The sequence below is a fragment of the Triticum dicoccoides genome, chromosome 6B (assembly GCF_002162155.2).
Source record: "Triticum dicoccoides isolate Atlit2015 ecotype Zavitan chromosome 6B, WEW_v2.0, whole genome shotgun sequence".
Lineage (NCBI taxonomy): Eukaryota > Viridiplantae > Streptophyta > Magnoliopsida > Poales > Poaceae > Triticum > Triticum dicoccoides.
In genome coordinates this window covers 713,148,609-713,170,467 of record NC_041391.1, presented here as the reverse complement: position 1 = coordinate 713,170,467, position 21,859 = coordinate 713,148,609, and the positions used below count along the sequence as shown (strand labels likewise).

General features: G+C 44.7%; 1 long non-coding RNA gene across 1 annotated transcript; it reads right to left on the bottom strand.

Annotated features, from left to right (window-relative positions):
- Positions 1 to 4,143: 4,143 nt before the first annotated feature.
- On the bottom strand, positions 4,144 to 6,994 carry LOC119322284. Its single transcript, XR_005155497.1, has 5 exons — positions 6,871 to 6,994; positions 6,000 to 6,090; positions 5,694 to 5,838; positions 4,518 to 4,843; positions 4,144 to 4,433 (listed from the first exon to the last, which is right to left on the bottom strand). It is a non-coding gene; the product is annotated as an uncharacterized LOC119322284 (long non-coding RNA).
- Between the last annotated feature and the right edge of the window lie 14,865 nt (positions 6,995 to 21,859).

The following is a 21,859-nucleotide window of genomic DNA, read 5'->3' as shown; positions in this document are numbered from 1 at the left end:
GAAGGTATTATTCAAAAATAGAGTAACCATTATTCTCCTTAAATGAATAACCGTATTGCGATAGACATAATCCAATCATGTCTATGCTCAACGCAAACACCAATCTCGGTGGTAGAGGGAGCGTGTGATGCTTGATCATATCAACCTTGGAAACACTTCCAACATATATCGTCAGCTCACCTTTAGTGAGTCTCCGTTTATTCCGTAGCTTTTATTTCGAGTTACTAACACTTAGCAACCGAGCCGGTATTCAATACCCTGGTGCTACTAGGAGTACTAGTAAAGTACACATTAACATAATGTATATCCAATATACTTCTATCGACCTTGCCAGCCTTCTCATCTACCAAGTATCTAGGGTAATGCTGCTCCAGTGGTTGTTCCCCTTATTACAGAAGCACTTAGTCTCGGGTTTGGGTTCATCCTTGGGTTTCTTCACTAGAGCAGCAGCTGATTTGCCGTTTCATGAAGTATCCCTTCTTGCCCTTGCCCTTCTTGAAACTAGTGGTTTCACCAACCATCAACAATTGATGCTCCTTCTTGATTTCTACTTTCGCGGTGTCAAACATCGCGAATACCTCAAAGGATCATCATATCTATCCCTGATATGTTATAGTTCATCATGAAGCTCTAGTAGCTTGGTGGCAATGTCTTTGGAGAAACATCACTATCTCATCTAGAAGATCAACTCCCACTCGATTCAAGTGATTGTTGCACTCAGACAATCTGAGCACAAGCTCAACGATTGAGCTTTTCTCCCTTAGTTTGCAGGCTAAGAAAATCGTCGGAGGTCTTATACCTCTTGACATGGGCACGAGCCTGAAATCCCAATTTCAGCCCTCAAAACATCTCATATGTTTCGCGATGTTTCAAAAACATCTTTGGTGCCTCAATTCTAAACCGTTTAACTGAACTATCATGTAGTTATCAAAACATGTATGTCCGATGTTTGCAACATCCACAAACGACGTTTGGGGTTCAGCACACTGAGCAGTGCATTAAGGACATAAGCTTTCTACTGTCCGCATAATTGCTACTATCAACTTTCAACTATATTTTCTCTAGGAACATATCTAAAACAGTAGAACTAAAGCGCGAGCTACGACATAATTTGCAAAAGGTCTTTTGACTATGTTCAAGATAATTAAGTTCATCTTATGAACTCCCACTCAGATAGACATCCCTCTGGTCATCTAAGTGATTATATGATCCGAGTCAACTAGGCCGTGTCCGATCATCACGTGAGACGGACTAGTCATCATCGGTGAACATCTTCATGTTGATCGTATCTGCTATACGACTCATGCTCGACCTTTCGGTCTCCGTGTTCCGAGGCCATGTCTGCACATGCTAGGCTCGTCAAGTTAACCCTAAGTGTTTTCGCTGTGTAAAACTGTCTTACACCCGTTGTATGTGAACGTAAGAATCCATCACACCCGATCATCACGTGGTGCTTAGAAGCGACGAACTGTAGCAACGGTGCACAGTTAGGGGAGAACACTTCTTGAAATTTTGTAAGGGATCATCTTATTTACTACCGTCGTCCTAAGTAAACAAGATGCATAAACATGATAAACATCACATGCAATCAAATAGAGTAGTGACATGATATGGCCAATATCATATAGCTCCTTTGATCTTCATCTTTGGGGCTCCATGATCATCTTGTCACCGGCATGACACCATGATCTCCATCATCATGATCTCCATCATCATGTCTTCATGAAGTTGTCACGCCAACGACTACTTCTACTTCTATGGCTAACGCGTTTAGCAATAAAGTAAAGTAATTTACATGGCGTTGTTAAATGACACGCATGTCATACAATAAATAAAGACAACTCCTATGGCTCCTGCCGGTTGTCATACTCATCGACATGCAAGTCGTGAATCCTATTACAAGAACATGATCAATCTCATACATCACATATCATTCATCACATTCTTCTTGGCCATATCACATCACATAGCATACCCTGCAAAAACAAGTTAGACGTCCTCTAATTGTTGTTTGCATGTTTTACGTGGCTGCTATGGGTTTCTAGCAAGAACGTTTCTTACCTACGCAAAACCACAACGTGATATGCCAATTGCTATTTACCCTTCATAAGGACCCTTTTCATCGAATCTGTTCCGACTAAAGTGGGAGAGACTGGCACCCGCTAGCCACCTTATGCACCAAGTGCATATCAATCGATGGAACCTGTCTCACGTAAGAGTACGTGTAAGGTTGGTCCGGGCCGCTTCATCCCACAATACCGTCGAAACAAGATTGGACTAGTAACGGTAAGCATATTGAACAACATCAACGCCCACAACTACTTTGTGTTCTACTCGTGCAAAGAATCTACGCAATAGACCTAGCTCATGATGCCACTGTTGGGGAACGTAGCAGAAATTCAAAAAATTTCCTACGTAACACCAAGATCTATCTATGGAGAGACCAGCAATGACTAGAAAGGAGAGTGCATCTACATACCCTTGTAGATCGCTAAGCGGAAGTGTTCAAGTGAACGGGGTTGATGGAGTCATACTCGTCGTGATTCAGATCACCGATGATCAAGTGCCGAACGGACGGCACCTCTGCGTTCAACACACGTACAGCCCGGTGACGTCTCCCACGCCTTGATCCAGCAAGGAGAGAGGGAGAGGTTGAGGAAGACTCCATACAACAGCAGCACAACGGTGTGGTGGTGGTGGAGGAGCGTGGCAATCCCGCAGGGCTTCGCCAAGCACCATGGGAGAGGAGGAGTAGGGAGAGAGGCAGGGCTGCACCAAGAGAGATCAAATCGCGTGTTATGGGCAGCCCCTAGGCCTCATATATATAGGGGAAGGGGAGGGCTGCGCCCCCTTTAGGGTTTCCCACCCCAAGGGGCGACGGCCAGCCTCCAGATTGCATCTGGTGCGGCGGCCAAGAGGGGGGGGAGGAGTCCATCCTCCCCAAGGCACCTCGGAGGTGCCTTCCCCCTCGAGGACTCTTCCCTCTAGGGTTTCCTAGGCGCATGGGCCTCTTGGGGCTGGTGCCCTTGGCCCATGTAGGCCAAGGCGCACCCCCTACAGCCCATGTGGCCCCCCGGGGCAGGTGGCCCCACCCGGTGGGCCCCCGGGACCCTTCCGGTGGTCCCGGTACAATACCGATGACCCCGAAACTTGTCCCGATGGCCGAAACAGGACTTCCTATATATAAATCTTTACCTCCGGACCATTCCGGAACTCCTCGTGACGTCCGGGATCTCATCCGGGACTCCGAACAACATTCGGTAACCACATACAAGCTTCCTTTATAACCCTAGCGTCATCGAACCTTAAGTGTGTAGACCCTACGGGTTCGGGAGACATGCAGACATGACCGAGACGTTCTCTGGTCAATAACCAACAGCGGGATCTGGATACCCATGTTGGCTCCCACATGTTCCACGATGATCTCATCGGATGAACCACGATGTCAAGGACTTAATCAATCCCGTATTCAATTCCCTTTGTCTATCGGTATGTTACTTGCCCGAGATTCGATCGTCGGTATCCAATACCTTGTTCAATCTCGTTACCGGCAAGTCACTTTACTCGTTCCGTAACACATCATCCCGTGATCAACTCCTTGGTCACATTGCGCATATGATGATGTCCTACCGAGTGGGCCCAGAGATACCTCTCCGTTTACACGGAGTGACAAATCCCAGTCTCGATCCGCATAAAACAATAGATACTTTCGGAGATACTTGTAGTGCACCTTTATAGTCACCCAGTTACGTTGTGACGTTTGATACACCCAAAGCACTCCTACGGTATCCAGGAGTTACACGATCTCATGGTCAAAGGAAGAGATACTTGACATTGGCAAAGCTCTAGCAAACGAACTACACGATCTTTGTGCTAGTCTTAGGGTTGGGTCTTGTCCATCACATCATTCTCCTAATGATGTGATCCCGTTATCAACGACATCCAATGTCCATAGCCAGGAAACCATGACTATCTGTTGATCACAACGAGCTAGTCAACTAGAGGCTCACTAGGGACATATTGTGGTCTATGTATTCACACGTGTATTACGATTTCCGGATAATACAGTTATAGGATGAATAAAAGACAATTATCATGAACAAGGAAATATAATAATAATACTTTTATTATTGCCTCTAGGGCATATTTCCAACAGTTTCAGGTCTCAACTGTCGTCAGAAACAAAGGGAAAACATCAAGCTGATGCCAAGGGAACCCATCCACCCCTCCATCTCACCTCGGTCGTGAGGCGGAGGTCAGAAGAGAGTGGGGAATTGGGGGCAGCTTGGAGGACGCTTCATGGGACAGGAAGAAGCAGAAGTCGCCGTCTTGCTGGAGCTGCTGACGCCGGAGCATGGACGGCGGCTAGCAGTGGTGGTGGAATTTGTGAGATCCGCTGAGCCAGCACAAAGGTCCTTGGATCGCTCGTGCACCTGCACATGGGCCGCATCAGGGACTAGAGCAAATCGGGGCGCTGGCGCAGAGAGGAGAAGATGGACAAGAGGGGTGGAGGAGACCTTGAGGCGTCGGAGCAGCCGAGCCCTCCCCTCACAAGGAACCGCACGGCCCTCGAGCGGAACCACACGGAGGGGAGGCACCGAAGTCGAGCAGCTTCGTCGCGGGCAACTCGAAGCATTTGACGATGAACGATGGGTAGCGCTCATCTGCAGAGGCCGTCGCCGATCTGGGAGCGCCATGGCCACCGCCTCGATTGCTCTATCTGGGGCCTGGGTCAGGTGAGTGACCAATAACCCAGATTTATTTTTCTTTGCATTTTCACGGAGAAAAGAGTTCCTTTCCTTTCAGTACAGCAGCTATAACTTCAAAATGGAAACCCAGATTCCTGAACGAAATAACAATGTAAGCAAAGATAACAATAATAAATTGGTTATGACTATTTCTGAATGAAAAAATGGTATGGTTTTCATAGAATCCATTCCACACAAATACAGTTGAAATGGCAACTAAAAAAACAACATGAGAAAACCAAATTCCGATGCCCTAAGGTTCATCTAGAAAATGAACAAGCGTACAAGACTATCGAGCTAAGCTCAATTCTATATCTGACCCTCCTGGTTCATGCAGCTGGCATGCATATGAATTAATTTTTCTTATATCTAAGGACAAATATAGAGACGTTACAAGGGGTTAGAAAATCTGCAAGTTAGGTGCGAACAAACCACTACAATTGCAGTGTGAGTCACCTTTTTCAAGAACAGATTACAGGAAACTTATAACATGGAGAATGGAAAGATGACTCATGTATACACACTCAATGGCGTTTGTAAGTACAGAACTCAACAACCGCTCACACTCGTCCTTAACCTTGTACACAACACTCAATGCAATCTAGCTACCGCATCTCCAACCGCTCTATCTCACCCTACTCGTTCTTACTATGCACCTGTTTGAGGATTGTGTATATATGCAGCAGAACTATGTATTTGTCGCTACAGTACAACTGCACCTGTCGACATGCGCATACACAGCTTGCATGCATTGATTGTTAGAAGGCAAAGCTTAAGTTTCGGTAAGCAACCAACCAGTAAATGATCCCAATGCACACACTTGTTTGTTTTTCTCTGACCTTTGCACATTAGTTTCAAGTGTGACAAACACTTGATGTCTATGCCTCGATGAAAATTTTACTAGAGACAAAACCTTTGGGAGTTTAAAGCAGCAGTACTACTTACATTCGTGTGCTTCTCCTTGGCGTTTGTGGTGATGCAGCTGCTTTCCTTCGTGCTTAACATTTTATGCCAGCCCCAATTCCATTAACAAGAAGGATAAATGAGCATGCATAAGATTAGACTTCATACACAATGTTTCAGGTTTCAACTGTCATCATACACAAAGAGAAATAATCAAGCTGATGCCAAGGGAATCGATCCACCACTCCATCTCACCTCGTCCGTGAGGCGGAGGTCAGAAGAGAGTGGAGATTACCAGGTTGTGGGCACTAGGATAAACAAAGTAGAGGGAGAAGGCCAGGTGCTAACCAACAAAGACAGAGAAGAGGCCACTGCCTCCATGGTTTGGAGCTCGGGACCATCCTACATGAGTCTTTGAGAACCAGACATGTGTGTTTAACTGCATAGAAGAAGCGTGCAGAAGTAAGAAACTGTATGAACATGAAGATAAATATTGGGAGACAACTACACGAGCACAAGTAAGAAAAGTTGAAATGTCAAAGCACCTCTGAACCAGATAAGTTAAACACTCTGTGAAACCGATCAAAACAGATGCCACATAGGCCCGTGAATTATATTTCCACCAGAAACCAGGCCCATGATTTAAACCGAGAAATCGATAATAGCACAATTAGAGACAAAACCATAGAATTTTTTGCACAAGACTGAAGCTGAGCTCACTAAAATGAGATAAGCATATGTTTAAAAAATAAGCTTGCTAACTAGATAACCGGCTTACCAATTGCTAAGTGCTTTACAAACATATACACCACACGAAAATCAAGGTGGTGTAGCACTGTTAGTTGTTGAAACCCAACCGTTGGTTACTCAACGGAAGAACATATCACCCCCAAATTCAACATGACAGCAAAGAGATCCTGGGAACTAAACAATGGTGGTGCTTATACTTGCAAAGCTGCAGGATGAACAAAATAATGAATGCATGAGTATTTATATACTCATTACTGAACTACTCCTGTAAAGGAACTAAACAGGTAGTTAATGAGGACTAGACACAACACCATTTTACTTCTTGAGGAAGCTACAGAATGCAATAAACACAAAAATCTAACAAAGAAACAAAGTAAAGAGTTAAACTGAATCCCGAATCGTCCTAGTGGTGAGAGATATTTCGCAGAGCATCCATCAACATATACACAAGCAGCTAAGTTGGTGCTACCTGTAGGACGTCCTCGCCAGCAGGGAGATTGATTAAGTCAACATCAACCCGGCCTCACGCATGCAAAGCTTTGATGGCTTACAGCCAGTGGAAGTCGCCGTCTTGCTGGCCCTGCTGACGTTGGAGCATGGACGGCGGCGAGGAGTGGTGGTGGAATTCGTGAGATCCACTGCGCTGTGCCACGTCGGCACATTAGTTTCAAGTGTGACAAACACTTGATGTTTGTGCCTTGATGAAAATTTTGCTTCAGGAAAAAAAATCTTTGGGGGTTTAAAGCAGTAGTGCTACTTACATTTGTGGGCTTCTCCTCCATGGCGTTTGTGGTGATCCAGCTTCTTCCCTTCCTGTTTAACATTTTCTCCCAGCCACACCCACCCCTTCCACAAGCTTGTGCTTGATAATGATACATGAACTCCAGATTCCTGAACAAAAAATACAGTATAAGCAAAAATAAGCATAATAAATTGGTCATGACTAGTTTTGAATGAGAAAATGGTATGGTTTGCATAGATTCTATTCCACACAAATACAATTGAGAACAGCAAAAACAAAAGACGTGAGAAAACCAAATTCCAGTTCCCTTTGGTCCATCTAGAAAATGAACGGATGTACATGACAATCGAGCTAAACTGAATTCTGCATCTGACCCTCTTAGTTCATGCAGCTGACATGCATATGAATTAATTTGTCCTATATATCTAGGGATACTTACAGAGAAATTACAGGGGATTCAAAAATCCGAAAAGCTAGATGGCAACAAACCACTACAATTGCGGTGTTTGTTATCTTTTTTCCAGAAGAGATGACATGAAACTTATAACATGGAGAATATATCGAAAGAAGCTGCATATATACACTCTCAATGGGGTTTGAAACTGTAGAATTCAATAGCCGCTCACACTCGTCCTTAACCTTGTCCACAGCACACAAGGCAATCCACCGTAGAGGTTACCGAGCACCTCAAGCCGCTGTGTCTCGCCTCACTCGTTCCTATTATGAGCCTGTTACAGGCACCTCATGGCTGCTGCTGCTGCTGCAATGGAATGCGGCGGTCAGTCAGGGGAACATCAGTTGATGCTTTGCTTGAAATATCACGAACACAAATCTGAAAATTCAGGTCTGGAAAAGGATGAAGGGTATTGTATCATTTTGGCAAGCAGGTCGTGCTGTCAGGCAAGAAGGGATGCAGAATTCTGAACTGATAAATGCTCTGTTTTCTTCAGGTAGTGTTTCTTCCAGATTCAGTATACAAGGATTCAGTAAGGATGGGTACACGGACGGAATTAGCAATACAGTAGCAAGAATTCTCAGCGTGGCTTGTGTAAATTCAGCAAACGAAACCATACGTGCAGGACCATCCAAGAACTGGCACATATGAATGACAATTACGTAGTAGAACAAATCTGAATTATTGGCATGGAAGGAGGACTCTGCACCGCTCTGCAGAGCTCATCGCGCCATCTTACTCCTACTACAATAGAAGGTAAAACCTTGATTTCACACCGAATTGAACTAAGCTAAACACACGCGTGAGGAGAGAATCTGTAGGCCGCCGAGCAGGCGCGATAATCCAATTGATGGAGCCTGTGCTAGGTAATCGACCCCGTGCCGAACCGAGCCGCGACCCAGGCCACAGTGCCACACCCACCCCTGCCACAATCCCATTAACAATAATGGATCAATGAAGATGCGTAAGACTGGACTGCGCACAGAAAGCTTCAGGTTTCAACTATCATCATACATTACACAAAGGGAAATCATCAAGCAGATGCCAAGGGAATCCATCCACCGCCCCATCTAATTCTCATGATCTCGCTCGTGAGGCTGGCCGCGGAGGTCGGAAGAGATTGGAGATTTGGGGGCGGCAAGGGGAGGGGAGGGGAGGGGAGGGGAGGGGAGTACCTTGAGCGGCTTGGAGGAGGCGTCGCGAGACAAGAAGAAGCGGAAGTCGCCGTCTTGCCGGCCCTGCTGACGCCGGAGCATGAACGGCGGCGAGGATTGGTGGTGGAATTCGTGAGATGCACTACGCCGCGCCGCGCCTGAGTGGTGGCCTCGGATCCCTCGTGCACTTGCGTGAGGGCATCGGCTGCATCAGGGACTAGAGCAAATCACGGCGGCGGCGCAGAGAGGAGAAGATGGGAGAGAGAAGGGGAGGAGACCTTGAGGCGTCGGAGCAGTCAAGCGCTCGCCTCGCGCGGAACCGCTCGGCCCTCGAGCGGAACCACACGGATGGGAGGGGCGGCTTCTCTCCCGGCACCGAAGTCGAGCAGCTTCGTCCCCCGAGACCGTGGCCGTCGCGGGTCTGGGATCGCCATGGCCGCCGCCTCGCCTGCTCGATCTGGCGTCAGGTGAGTGAAGGGGGAGGCCAGGGGGTCATCGACGGTGGGGGTGGGGGTGGGGGCGGCGGCGGATCGAGGTCCGTCGGGGGGAGGTGGTTGGCGCGGGGGCGGCGACTGCGGGAATGAATGAATTAATCGGGGGAGGAGAGAGGGTGGGTGGACTCTTCACTTTCCTGGTTTCCACTCAACGCAGGTCAATCGCGAGCAAATCTGATTGGTTCATCTTGGGCTCCCACGGATCCATCCCCGCCCGTATTGTCATCCCAGCCGCTCGCCAAATCCCGATGCATGCTCCACAAATTTCAAAGCCAACTACTCTACTCCGAGACGGGTGGGTGAGTCCATGCCATAAATTGCTACCTACTCCTTTTATTTATTACCACACAACTTTCAAAGATCTCTTGAAAAAAGGAGATTATTACTCGACTACTCCCTCCTTTCCGGCTTATAAGGCTCAATTCAAAAATCTCACCAACCAAGGTGGATGATGAGTGGTGGAATACTTTTTGTAGTTTGGCAAAACACCCAATTAATGCTCTTGTTTTCCTTAAAAAAGTATGTTTACCAATGCATTAATTGCAATGCATGCATGCATAAATTACATGCATTGCTTAATTTTCTCTTATATACTTGCATGCAATGATTTAATGCACCTTGGAATTTGAACATGTGATGGGAAACAACCAAATTGAGCCTTACAAAATGGAAAAACTGAAATTTTGAGATAAGCCTTATAAACCGGAAAGGAGGGAGTAGCAGTTTGTAGCACGGATAAACTAAAACTTACAGTACAGCTCGTGCCTTCCAGAACGTCTAGCAAGCTTGCATTGTACACGTATCGCCTTGTCATGTCAAGGAGTCGTCGCGGTTAGGGTCCATCGCCCGCACGCATTGTCAACGCGAAAAGAGGGAAAGCGGTCGCTGGTCGCATCGGGTGGGGAAGAGGGGAGGGTTTCTCTCTCTCTCTCTCTCTTTTTGTTGGCGATGATGGAGCGGACAACAACGGTAACAACGGTAGGGCATGCACCTTACCTGGGCTCGCCGGCGGCGAGCGAGAAGGCACATCCGTCAGTGTCGTTCGACCGTCAGTGAAAATAATGACGTTGGAGAAAAACGAAACCTTTGAAGAAGGATCGATGTTGCGCCGGATGGAGAACAGATGTGCCATTTTCTGAGTTGATGATTGGCTGGTTGGTTGCCGGCGGAACGAGGAGAGCAGGAGAGATGCGACGCAATCGGTCCGTCCGTCCGTCCTTGAAAAGGTCAGTTTGTTTCGCCACTGACAAGATAAAAACTACTAAGTTGTATGTTGGTAACCTGCTTGAAAAGATCAGGTTGGTCATGTCCGTGCATGTTGTAATCAAACTACTAAGTTGTATCCATCGCTAGTTTCACGCTCGCTCACAAACAACGCCTGCGCAAGTCAAAGTCAAAGTCGAGCTGCCGACGGAGGAACGCATGCATGCATGCATGCATGTTTTAGCGACCGATTGATGGACCCATGCGCTTCATTGCTACTAGACTACTACTAGTAACTAGGCACGGTCACGATTCCGGCAAGGATGCTACTACTCCAGCTAGCGGTTCAATTAATAATTAAACTAATTTCCTTTCGGAGACGTGCCTATCGATTCTAATTTTCTCCATACATATTACCTGTTCTGCGTCTACGCCAAACTCAAACCCAAGAGCCAAGACCCCCACAGCGAAAAGCGCAGGCTGCCGGACATGGACGACGTCGAGAGCCAGGCACCCGATGGAGATCACGAGATCAATGCCGCCAGAGGGTGCCCGCTTTGGTGCTTCGTGCTGCTCGCGGTAGTCGGCGCCCTCCTGATACCTGCATGCATAATCGTCCCAGTCGAGTACTACAGGCTCGACGCCCATTACTCCGTCGCGGTAGACTCCATCTCCTCCACCGACCCCAAGACGGGCCTCTCGTTCAACCTCACCCTCGGTGTCGCCTCCGGGAGCTACGGTTCACAAGCGTGCATCAACCCCAGCGCTTACATGACGGTGGCCTACAGCGGCGTCCGGATTGCCGCCAGCAGGCCCAAGACGCGGCCGCTCTGCGCCAGGCCACGGAAGGCGGTGGAGCAGCAGGTCCTGGCAATGGCCACTGCGGTTCCAGCAGGGAAAGTGTTGGACGCTCTTGCGGCGGACATGAAGAGAGGGGTGGCCGTGTTCGACGCCACATTGCACCTACCAGTCGGGTCGTTTGAAGGAGTACTGTCACCGTACCCGTGGGGGTTAGGCTGCAAGGGCATGCGAGTCGGTCTGGGCGCCGTGCCATGTGACTTTCTCGACCAATAGTTGTTTGCTTATAGCTAGAATATAATAGTACGTAGTTGATCGCAGAGTTTCTTCTTTCATTCTCATATGCTTTATCCTAGTAATATGTATATATATGTGGATAGTCATCAACTCATCGACCAGTCGCCAAACAAGTGTTAACCACTTTGCTTTATTTCTTAGAAATATTCATGTTTTTTCTTGTTGCGAGATTTCATAGAAATACCCGTTGCATGTCCTACATCTAGAGTTTGCAAGGTTTGTTTGTTCTCTTATTTATGTTGGCAGTATATGCTGCGTTGTTTGGTTATTTAATTTGGCCATGCATGAACGAAGACTTTAATTATTATTAAAATGATGTATCCAGCAACTACGAAATATTCTACACAGCTAGAAAGTTTTGCTTATTTAACCAGGACCGTCCCTGCGTTGCAGCGGATATAAATATTCGAGCACGTTAACTTATGATTTACCTGCCCATATTATTGTGATATTGTAAATAAAGGTTTATCAAATTTTGCCCATGATTTTCCTTGTAGTTTGATGAGAAGTTTGGTAAGTAAATCAAAGTAAAATTGGTTAGAAGATAAGTAAAATAAGGTGGTGAACTATCAGACAAGAAAGAAAGGTTGGATGAAGGGCTGATGAGAAGAAAAGTGAAATATGGACCTTACAATCTTTTTAGCTAGTACTCCCTCTGTCCGGAAATACTTGTCATCAAAATGTATAAAAGGGGATGGATCCAGACATATTTTAGTTCTAGATACATCTTTTTTTATCTATTTTGATGACAAGTATTTCCAGACGCAGGGAGTATATAATTAGAGAAGTAGTAGGGATTTAATTGCGCATGGATGACATTCTCTTATTAAACAACCTATCAATTTCAACTGGTTGCAATTAGGGACTATTATACACGTGTACATGCGAGACAAGGACCATATGAAACTGGCGCTGAATTATATGCTGCCGTTTAGATGGCAATCTTGCAGTATGTCTTGATATATTAATTACTTACTCCGTTTCAAATTATAAGATATTCTAACTTTTCCTGAACTGGATGTATATATAGATGCATTTTAGTATGTGTGTTCCCGGTCCATATGTAGTCATATTGAAATACCTAAAATATCTTATAATTCAGAATAGAGGTGGTACTTTATGTTTCCTCTAACCGTCGCTTTATTATTAGACAATAGAATGAAAATTGTTGCGTCATGCAATGTATACAACCAATATTCTTTGAGACCGATAATGCATAGAAGAGGCAAAAAACACACATTAACTAATCCAGCAAAAAAGAAAAGCACCACGATGTGAGCTCTATTTTTTGCTGATCAAAATAAACTTAGATGTCGGTTGAAGGTGAAGTAGTTGAAAACTCCAAATTAAGTAAAGAGAGACGTACATATCGATTAAAGTCCATAGTTTTAGCACCACGTACGGCCTAAGCAGATACGCGTGCGTATCTTTACCTACTAATAAACCACACATCGCTTCTGGTGGTACGTCATAAAAACAACCCTCGAAGTTGGCAATAATTACCCACCAATGCCACCCGTAAGTGGCAAAAACGATTCGTTTTTAATTTCAAATATCGCTCCAGGGTTCTGTTATTAAAGGTGGATACGATATAATAGCACCAATGCATGAGCAGTGCGATGGTTGAGGCAATGATGCTCCACACAGGAGACCAGGGTTCGATCCCTGGTTCTCACGCTTTTTCTCTTTCTTTTTACCAAGCGCAGTAATGGGCCAGCCCATGTGCGGGTCGTGGCGCCCCCTGTTTTCTATATCTTTTTTTATTTCTATTTTGTTTTTTCCCTAAAAATAAATTTCGGATTGATGGCGCCCCCTATTTTTTATTTCTTTTTACTTTTTTATTTCTGTTTTGGTTTTTTATCTCAAAATTAATTTCGGATTTCCAAAATATCAAACAATTGCGAGTTCTGAAAAAAAGTAGGAAAATGGTAAACTGTTTGTGAATTTAAAAAATATTCTAAAAATCAAAAAATGTTCATGACTTAAAAAATTGCCCACAAATTATAAACAAATCACGATTTCTAATGATTTCATGAAATAAAAAATGTTCATGATTTTTTTAAATGAGCCAATATTCAAAGCATATTCAAGAATTTAAAAATCATGTCCATCAGCTTTTAGAAAATGTTCACAAAAATTAAAACACATCCGTAAATAATGAACAAAACTAATTGTAGGTTTCATAAAGGTTTTATTAGGAGATCTATATAGCTCGTCTTATGATTTTATTTAGTCCTTCGCGTTGGGTAAAAAAGGGTTTCCGTGTTTTGTACAACGCTGAACCCAACAAAATTGACATAACTTTCTAAGGGTTTGTTTTTGTAAGCTATACTAAAATGACTAAATGTCTATTTTGCTTCCATACACAGTTATGCTTATTTTCATATCACAATAGTGGTTATGGTAAACACCGCTACGCTAAGTCCAGACGAGACACTTTATTTATCAGTATAGCTCAGGCAGGGTCCGTCAATGCAGTTTGCTCAGCCACAAAATATTTTGTTGTGGCGCCTTAAAAAATCAAGTCTTGATGAGCATCATATTGTTCGTTTTTGAAATTACATTTTAAAAGTGTCTTATCGCATCATGACATGATTTGTATATACTTTGTGAATTTGATTCATACTTTTTTATATCTACCACACATGTATAACTTGATAGTTTTTTTCCGTTGCAAGGCACGGGCATTTCCAAAAATGTTCGCTAAATCAAAAAAAGTTCGTCAAATTCAATAACTATTCCACTCAATTTCTAAATATTTTCATCGATTATAGAATGTTTGCCAGTTCAGGAAAATTGCTTAAAAATGTTCACAATTTTTTAAAAATGTTTGTAAATAGCAAAAAATATTCATAAATTGAAAAAATGTTCTTGATTGTAGAAAATGTTCAGAAATTTGTAATAGTATGTTGTTTGCGATTTCAAATATGTGCATGAGTTTAACAAATTGTTCATAATTTCAAAATGTTCATGATTTCGAGAAATTGAGAGAGATATTGTATCTCGGTGATGCAACGAAATGTGATCATGACCATTTGAAATTATGAATTTTTTTCTCCCGTTGCAACGCACGGGCCCTTTTGCTAGTACAAACTAACCTCGGAGACGACCCCGCCGCCAAATCCAAACCCTAATTAAACAAGCATATGCAAGCCAGATCGTGTACCAACCCATAGTCAGATCGTTTGACAAGCGCAACCATGGTGGGATACCCGTCGGGCTTGGACACCAAGTCCACCTATCCCGAGAACCCGCGATCGCCGGCGACGATGCTGGGACAGCGCTTGAAGAGGATGTCGTGCTTAGACAAATGATGCTCGGTGTGCCTCATCATGTTGCTGGTCCTCGCCCTCGGCTTGACATTCGGTCTCGTCTTCGGCCTCCCCCACCGGCGCTACTCCGTCACGATCAACTCCGTCTCGGGCCTAGATCTGCCGCCGTCCAAGAACCTCACGCTCGACCCGCAGTTCAACCTCACCCTCCGCCTTGCATCGGCCAGTCCGGGCCGCGGCGCGTGCATGGACGCTGGCACCTACGTGCACCTGTCCTACCTCTGCGTCCCTCTCGCCACCAGCGCCGCCGCACCGCGCCGTCTCTGCGTCAGGCCGATGAAGTCGAGGGAGCAGCTCGTCGTCGCTAAAGGCACCGGCGTGCAGCTACCAGGGTTCCTGATGGACAGCCTCACTGTAGACCTGCGGAGCGGGGTGGAGGCGTTCAACGTCAAGATCGGGCGATCTGCCGACCACCACGATGCCGAGCTGGTGGTGTCGTGCGGGGTTAGGCGAATCGGGGACACTGCTAGATGTGATTCGGATGACACTTGCCCAGATCCGAACCAGAAAGCGAATGATGATCTGGTTATAATTTCTACTCCAATCTTCATAATAGGACGCAGTCAGGGTCTCTCCACTCAAGACCAACCATGAAGATCTGCTACGGATTGTTTAGATTTAAACAGTACTACATGATAAAATAACGGAAATGTTAACGCCTACACGTGTGGGCGTTTGCACATCGCCCACACGCCTCCATCACCACTCATTTTGCCACGTATGAATAGATGGCATCAACAGAATTTTTTTTGGTTTTCGGCTTAAAAATGTTGTATCTCCTAAATAAAAAAGCGAACTAAAAATCCGTTTTCACCATTAAATCCGTCTCGACGAGATCTTCAAAACTAGACCCCATGATATGTTTCGACGAATTTTTTTTTTGCCAGAAGTTGCCACGATGTTTACACTGCAGTTGCCATAGGGCTTAAACTAAAGTTGCCATGTGGCAATTTTAGTTTGTAGATCATGGGAATTTTAGTATTTTGATGATTGCAACTCCAGTACTTTGACCATGAAAATTAATTTTTGTATGAACCATGGCAATTTTACGTGCATGTATCATGGCAATTTTAGTTTATGGTTCATGGCAAGTCTAGTTTCTTAATTCCCCGTTTTATAAATGTCAAAATTTACTTTTAAATGTAGAAGAAAATAGCTAAAACATATCATGGCAACTTCAGTATAAGCATCATGGCAATTCATATGCAATAGACATGGCAACTTTTAATCCAAAAAAAATTTCATTAAAACATATCAACATGGGATCTAGTTTCGAAGATCTCATCGCGAGGGATTTAATGGTGAAAATGGATTTTCAATCAGATTTTTCGATTAAGAGATAAAACATTTTAAAAACTGAAAATCCTGTAGCCAGCGCAAACGACACAAACGGCACGCCACGAACAACATCATAAATTTCATTATTCTTGTTACGATAATTTTCCACTTCACTCTGAAATTCTTTAAACTTTTCAAATGTTTCAGACTTGTGTTTCATTAAGTAGATATACCCATATCTGCTCAAATCATCTGTGAAGGTGAGAAAATAACGATACCTGCCGCGAGCCTCAACATTCATTGGACCACAAACATCAGTATGAATGATTTCCTACAAATCAGTTGCTCGCTCCATAGTTCCGGAGAACGGCGTTTTAGTCATCTTGCCCATGAGGCACGGTTCGCAAGTACCAAGTGATTCATAATCAAGTGATTCCAAAAGCCCATTAGTATGGAGTTTCTTCATGCGCTATACACCGATATGACCTAAACGGCAGTGCCACAAATAAGTTGTACTATTTATTAGATGTGTATCACTACTATCGAGATTTAATAAAAATAGACCACTCTTCAAGGGTGCATGACCATAAAAGATATTACTCATATAAATAGAACAACCGTTATTCTCTGACTTAAATGAATAACCGTCTCGCATCAAACAAGATCCAGATATAATGTTCATGCTCAACGCTGGCACCAAATAACAATTATTCAGGTCTAAAACTAATCCCGATGGTAGATGTAGAGGTAGCGTGCCGACCGCGATCACATCGACTTTGGAACCATTTCCCACGCGCATCGTCACCTCGTCCTTAGCCAATCTTCGCTTAATTTGTAGTCCCTGTTTTGAGTTGCAAATATTAGCAACAGAACCAGTATCAAATACCCAGGTGCTACTGCGAGCATTAGTAAGGTACACATCAATAACATGTATATCACATATACCTTTGTTCACTTTACCATCCTTCTTATCCGCCAAATACTTGGGGCAGTTCCGCTTCCAGTGTCCAGTCTGCTTGCAGTAGAAGCACTCAGTTTCAGACTTAGGTCCAGACTTGGGTTTCTTCTCCTGAGCAGCAACTTGTTTGTTGTTCTTCTTGAAGTTCCCCTTCTTCTTCCCTTTGCCTTTTTTCTTGAAACTGGTGGTCTTGTTAACCATCAACACTTGATGCTCCTTCTTGATTTCTACCTCCGTGGCTTTTAGCATTGCGAAGAGCTCGGGAATAGTCTTGTCCATCCCTTGCATATTATAGTTGATCACGAAGCTCTTGTAGCTTGGGGGCAGTGATTGAAGAATTCTGTCAATGACACTATCATCAGGAAGATTAACTCCCAGTTGAATCAAGTGATTCTTATACCCAGACATTTTGGGTATGTGTTCACTGACAGAACTATTCTCCTCCATCTTGCAGCTATAGAACTTATTGGAGACTTCATATCTCTCAATCTGGGCATTTTCTTGAAATATTAACTTCACCTCCTGGAACATCTCATATGCTCCATGACGTTTAAAACGTCGTTGAAGACCCGGTTCCAAGCCGTAAAGCATGGCACACTGAACTATCGAGTAGTCATCATCTTTGCTCTGCCAGACGTTCTTAACGTCGTCAGTTGCATTAGCAGCAGGCCTGGCACCCAGCGGTGCTTCCAGGACGTAATTCTTCTGTGCAGCAATGAGGATAATCCTCAGGTTACGGACCCAGTCCGTGTAATTGCTACCATCATCTTTCAACTTTGCTTTCTCAAGGAACGCATTAAAATTCAACGGAACAACAACACGAGCCATCTATCTACAACAAACATAGACAAGCAAAATACTATCAGGTACTAAGTTCATGATAAATTTAAGTTCAATTAATCATATTACTTAAAAACTCCCACTTAGACAGACATCTCTCTAGTCATCTAAGTGATCACGTGATCCAAATCAACTAAACCATGTCCGATCATCACGTGAGATGGAGTAGTTTCAATGGTGAACATCACTATGTTGATCATATCTACTATATGATTCACGTTCGACCTTTCGGTCTCCGTGTTCCGAGGCCATATCTGTATATGCTAGGCTCGTCAAGTTTAACCTGAGTACTCTGCGTGTGCAACTATTTTGCACCCGTTGTATTTGAACGTAGAGCCTATCACACCCGATCATCACGTGGTGTCTCAGCACGAAGACCTTTCGCAACGGTGCATACTCAGGGAGAACACTTCTTGATAATTTAGTGAGAGATCATCTTAAAATGCTACCGTCAATCAAAGCAAGATAAGATGCATAAAGGATAAACATCACATGCAATCAATATAAGTGATATGATATGGCCATCATCATCTTGTGCTTGTGATCTCCATCTTCGAAGCACCGTCGTGATCACCATCGTCACCGGCGCGACACCTTGATCTCCATCGTAGCATCGTTGTCGTTACGCCATCTATTGCTTCTACGACTATCGCTACCGCTTAGTGATAAAGTAAAGCAATTACAGGGCGTTTGCATTTCATACAATAAAGCGACAACCATATGTCTCCTGCCAGCTGAAGGAGAAAGCATCTGCCGGGGACAAAGATGAAAAAGGGAATGACAGTAGTGATGAAGAAAAGGAGGAAGACGATAGGGACGACAATATTAGCCACGACGACTAGAAAGAAGACGAGGATCAATAATTCTGCCCACGATAGCATATAGTACAAATGTGTGAGTCAGTAAATGATGTGTACATAGTATACACAAAGTATGTATCCGTGCATCCGAATCAGTCCGTAGGGTGCTGACACACATCGGTTGGTTTATCTTCCTTTCAAGTAATACAAATTAGATTATGTAATTTATACAGGAGCCCCATTCACCTAGTTTGTTCGGGTGAATCTTTTTGTCAAATTTTCTCCTCAATAACTGCTTGACTTTATGCGTAAATTTGTAGTACCAGTAGTAGGCTAGTGAATAGGTAGTGTTTTTCAACCGTGCATACTATATAGCGTGCACTGATCTACTATTAAATGTGTTCAAGTATGTGCGTTCAGATTTTGCTGAGATAATAAAACATGAAGACACACTCTCAAACAAGAAGAAACGTGATGATGCTAGATACTTTCTCTGGGAGAAAGAATAGGTTTTATTTCATAAGAATAGAATTATAGTCCGCTAATACAAGCTTCAGAGATACAATCTGGAACCTGGCATACCTAACGAGGGGTGCTACCAACATAACAACCATGATTAGCTAGACAATGAGAATACCCTATTTTGCTCGCACTCTAATTTCAAAGGAACTCACCCGCAAGTTTCCATGAAATTTCTAATTCTGCAATCAAGTGGCCATAAGCAGACTGATCAAGAGAGTTATAAGAGATAGCAACAAGGAAAAGTGGACAACCAAATAATCACACATTTAGAGCATCTCCAACATCAGCCTTATTTTTTCTCACGAAAAGCTGGTGGAGTAAAACTTTTTCGACACGAAAACTGATATATTATTTTGGGCATGAGCAAGCGCTGTCTCCAACAGCTATCCTAAAATAGGGCATCACCACTCCAAGGCCGCATTGCATCTACACATATATCATCAAACACATGCAAGGTACTACTACAGTACATGTCTTGTGCAGTTTAACTGAAGCAACAACAAACAAACAACAACATAATAGGTTCTAGTCGCTAGCTAAACAAATTCAGCAGCACTGCGTTCAATTTCAATCCAGCCATGCACACATACTGCTAGCTTCCTGTAGATCAATCAAGTTGCCTACATGGCTGCTTCTTTGGTCGCTAGCTTCAGTTAAAAATTCAGCTACTGGACAGTGTTGTTTCTTCTTTGGTTGCTAGATAAATCAAATTGCCTGCTGCACCCTCCTGCGTGCTTTAAAAATGTTGACGACATTTAAAAATTGATCATGATTTTCAACAATATGTTTGTGACATTCAAAAAAATTAGACAATTTATAAAGTGTTTGCGTAATTTTAAAAAGTGTTTCATATCTTTAAAAAACATTTATGACTTTAAAAAAATGTTCACATGTTTCAGAAATTTCTTTGTGCTACTCTTAAATGTTTATACAATGTAAAAAATCTCCAAGTAATTAAAAAATGTTTTGTACCATTCAAAAATAATGTTCAGTAGCATTTAATGATTTAAAAATTTGTTCTAACACCAATCCTCGTGGTCGTCCAGGGCGAGGCTCATGCGGTCGTCGTCGAAGCCGAGGGTGGCGCGGAGGCAGCGGGCGCCGGACCGGCAGGTGGCGGTGAGGTAGGCCTCGGCGGTGGCGTAGGCCTGGTTGCGGCCGAAGTAGTCAGGGTGGCGCTCGTCCATGGTGACGGTGTCATAGGGGGATATGGCGTCCATGATGCGGCTGGCGAGCGTGTCGACGTAGTTCCTGAGAAAATCCGGAATGCACTGCTGCGCCATGGACCACATGAAGAGGAACCTCGTCAACGACGACAGCACCCCCGTGAACCAGCCGCTGGCGACCAACATGTCCATGGCTCGATCTTGATCTCTGCTAAATTTTCTGTTGTTGGTAAAGAAGAAAATTCGATCTCTAGTAGCGTTGGCCGTGGGTCATCTTTCTCTAATTGTCGGAAAGCACCGACCTTGTATATTACAAGCGAGGTTTTTGGTAGTCCAGGAGTCTCATGCATGGAAGGAGAGCAAATCCTAGCTAGGTGGACCAAGACAATGCAAATCCTCGCTATACGTAGGTAGACTCTTCGTGTCGTGTAAACGCAAAAACATGCTTCCATCCAAGCAAGCGCTCGCTCTTTACTTTACGAGTACTCCTCTTTCTCTTTTGGTTGGTCTGCGGCGGGGCGGCAAATTAAATAAAGGGAGAAGAAGAAGAAAAATAGAGAGCACGCGAGATAGAAAAAATAGTCAGCGGATGCCGGGAGTCGCTGCTGCTCTTGCTTTTTTATTTTCTCGCGTGGTCAACTTTTTTTTTCCTCGCGTGGTCGACTTGACACGTGACGTCATAGAAATGGGAACAACGCATCCTTTTTCCTTTTCCATCCCGGCAAACAACATGTTCTTGCAGCCGAGTCCCTAAAATTTTGCACCCAACACCCTAGATTTTTTTCTTTTCTTACAAACAAGACCAAAATTTCGACAAGTCGTGCGGAATTTCGCCGGAAATTTCGGCAGCATAACGCGTTTCCAGCAGGAAAAGTGTTGGACGCTCTTGCGGTGGACATGAAGAGAGGGGTGGCCGTGTTCGACGCCACATTGCACCTACCAGTCGTGTTGCTGGTCCTCGCCCTCGGCTTGACATTCGGTCTCGTCTTCGGCCTCCCCCACCGGCGCTACTCCGTCACGATCAACTCCGTCTCGGGCCTAGATCTGCCACCGTCCAAGAACCTCATTCTCGACCCGCAGTTCAACCTCACCCTCCGCCTTGCATCGGCCAGCCCGGGCCGCGGCGTGTGCATGGACGCTGGCACCTACGTGCACCTGTCCTACCGCTGCGTCCCTCTCGCCACCAGCGCCGCCGCACCGCGCCATCTCTGCGTCGGGCCGATGAAGTCGAGGGAGCAGCTCGTCGTCGCTAAAGGCACCGGCGTGCAGCTACCAGGGTTCCTGATGGACAGCCTCACTGTAGACCTGCGGAGCGGGGTGGAGGCGTTCAACGTCAAGATCGGGCGATCTGCCGGCCACCACGACGCCGAGCTGGTGGCGTCGTGCGGGGTTAGGCAAATCGGGGACACTGCTAGATGTG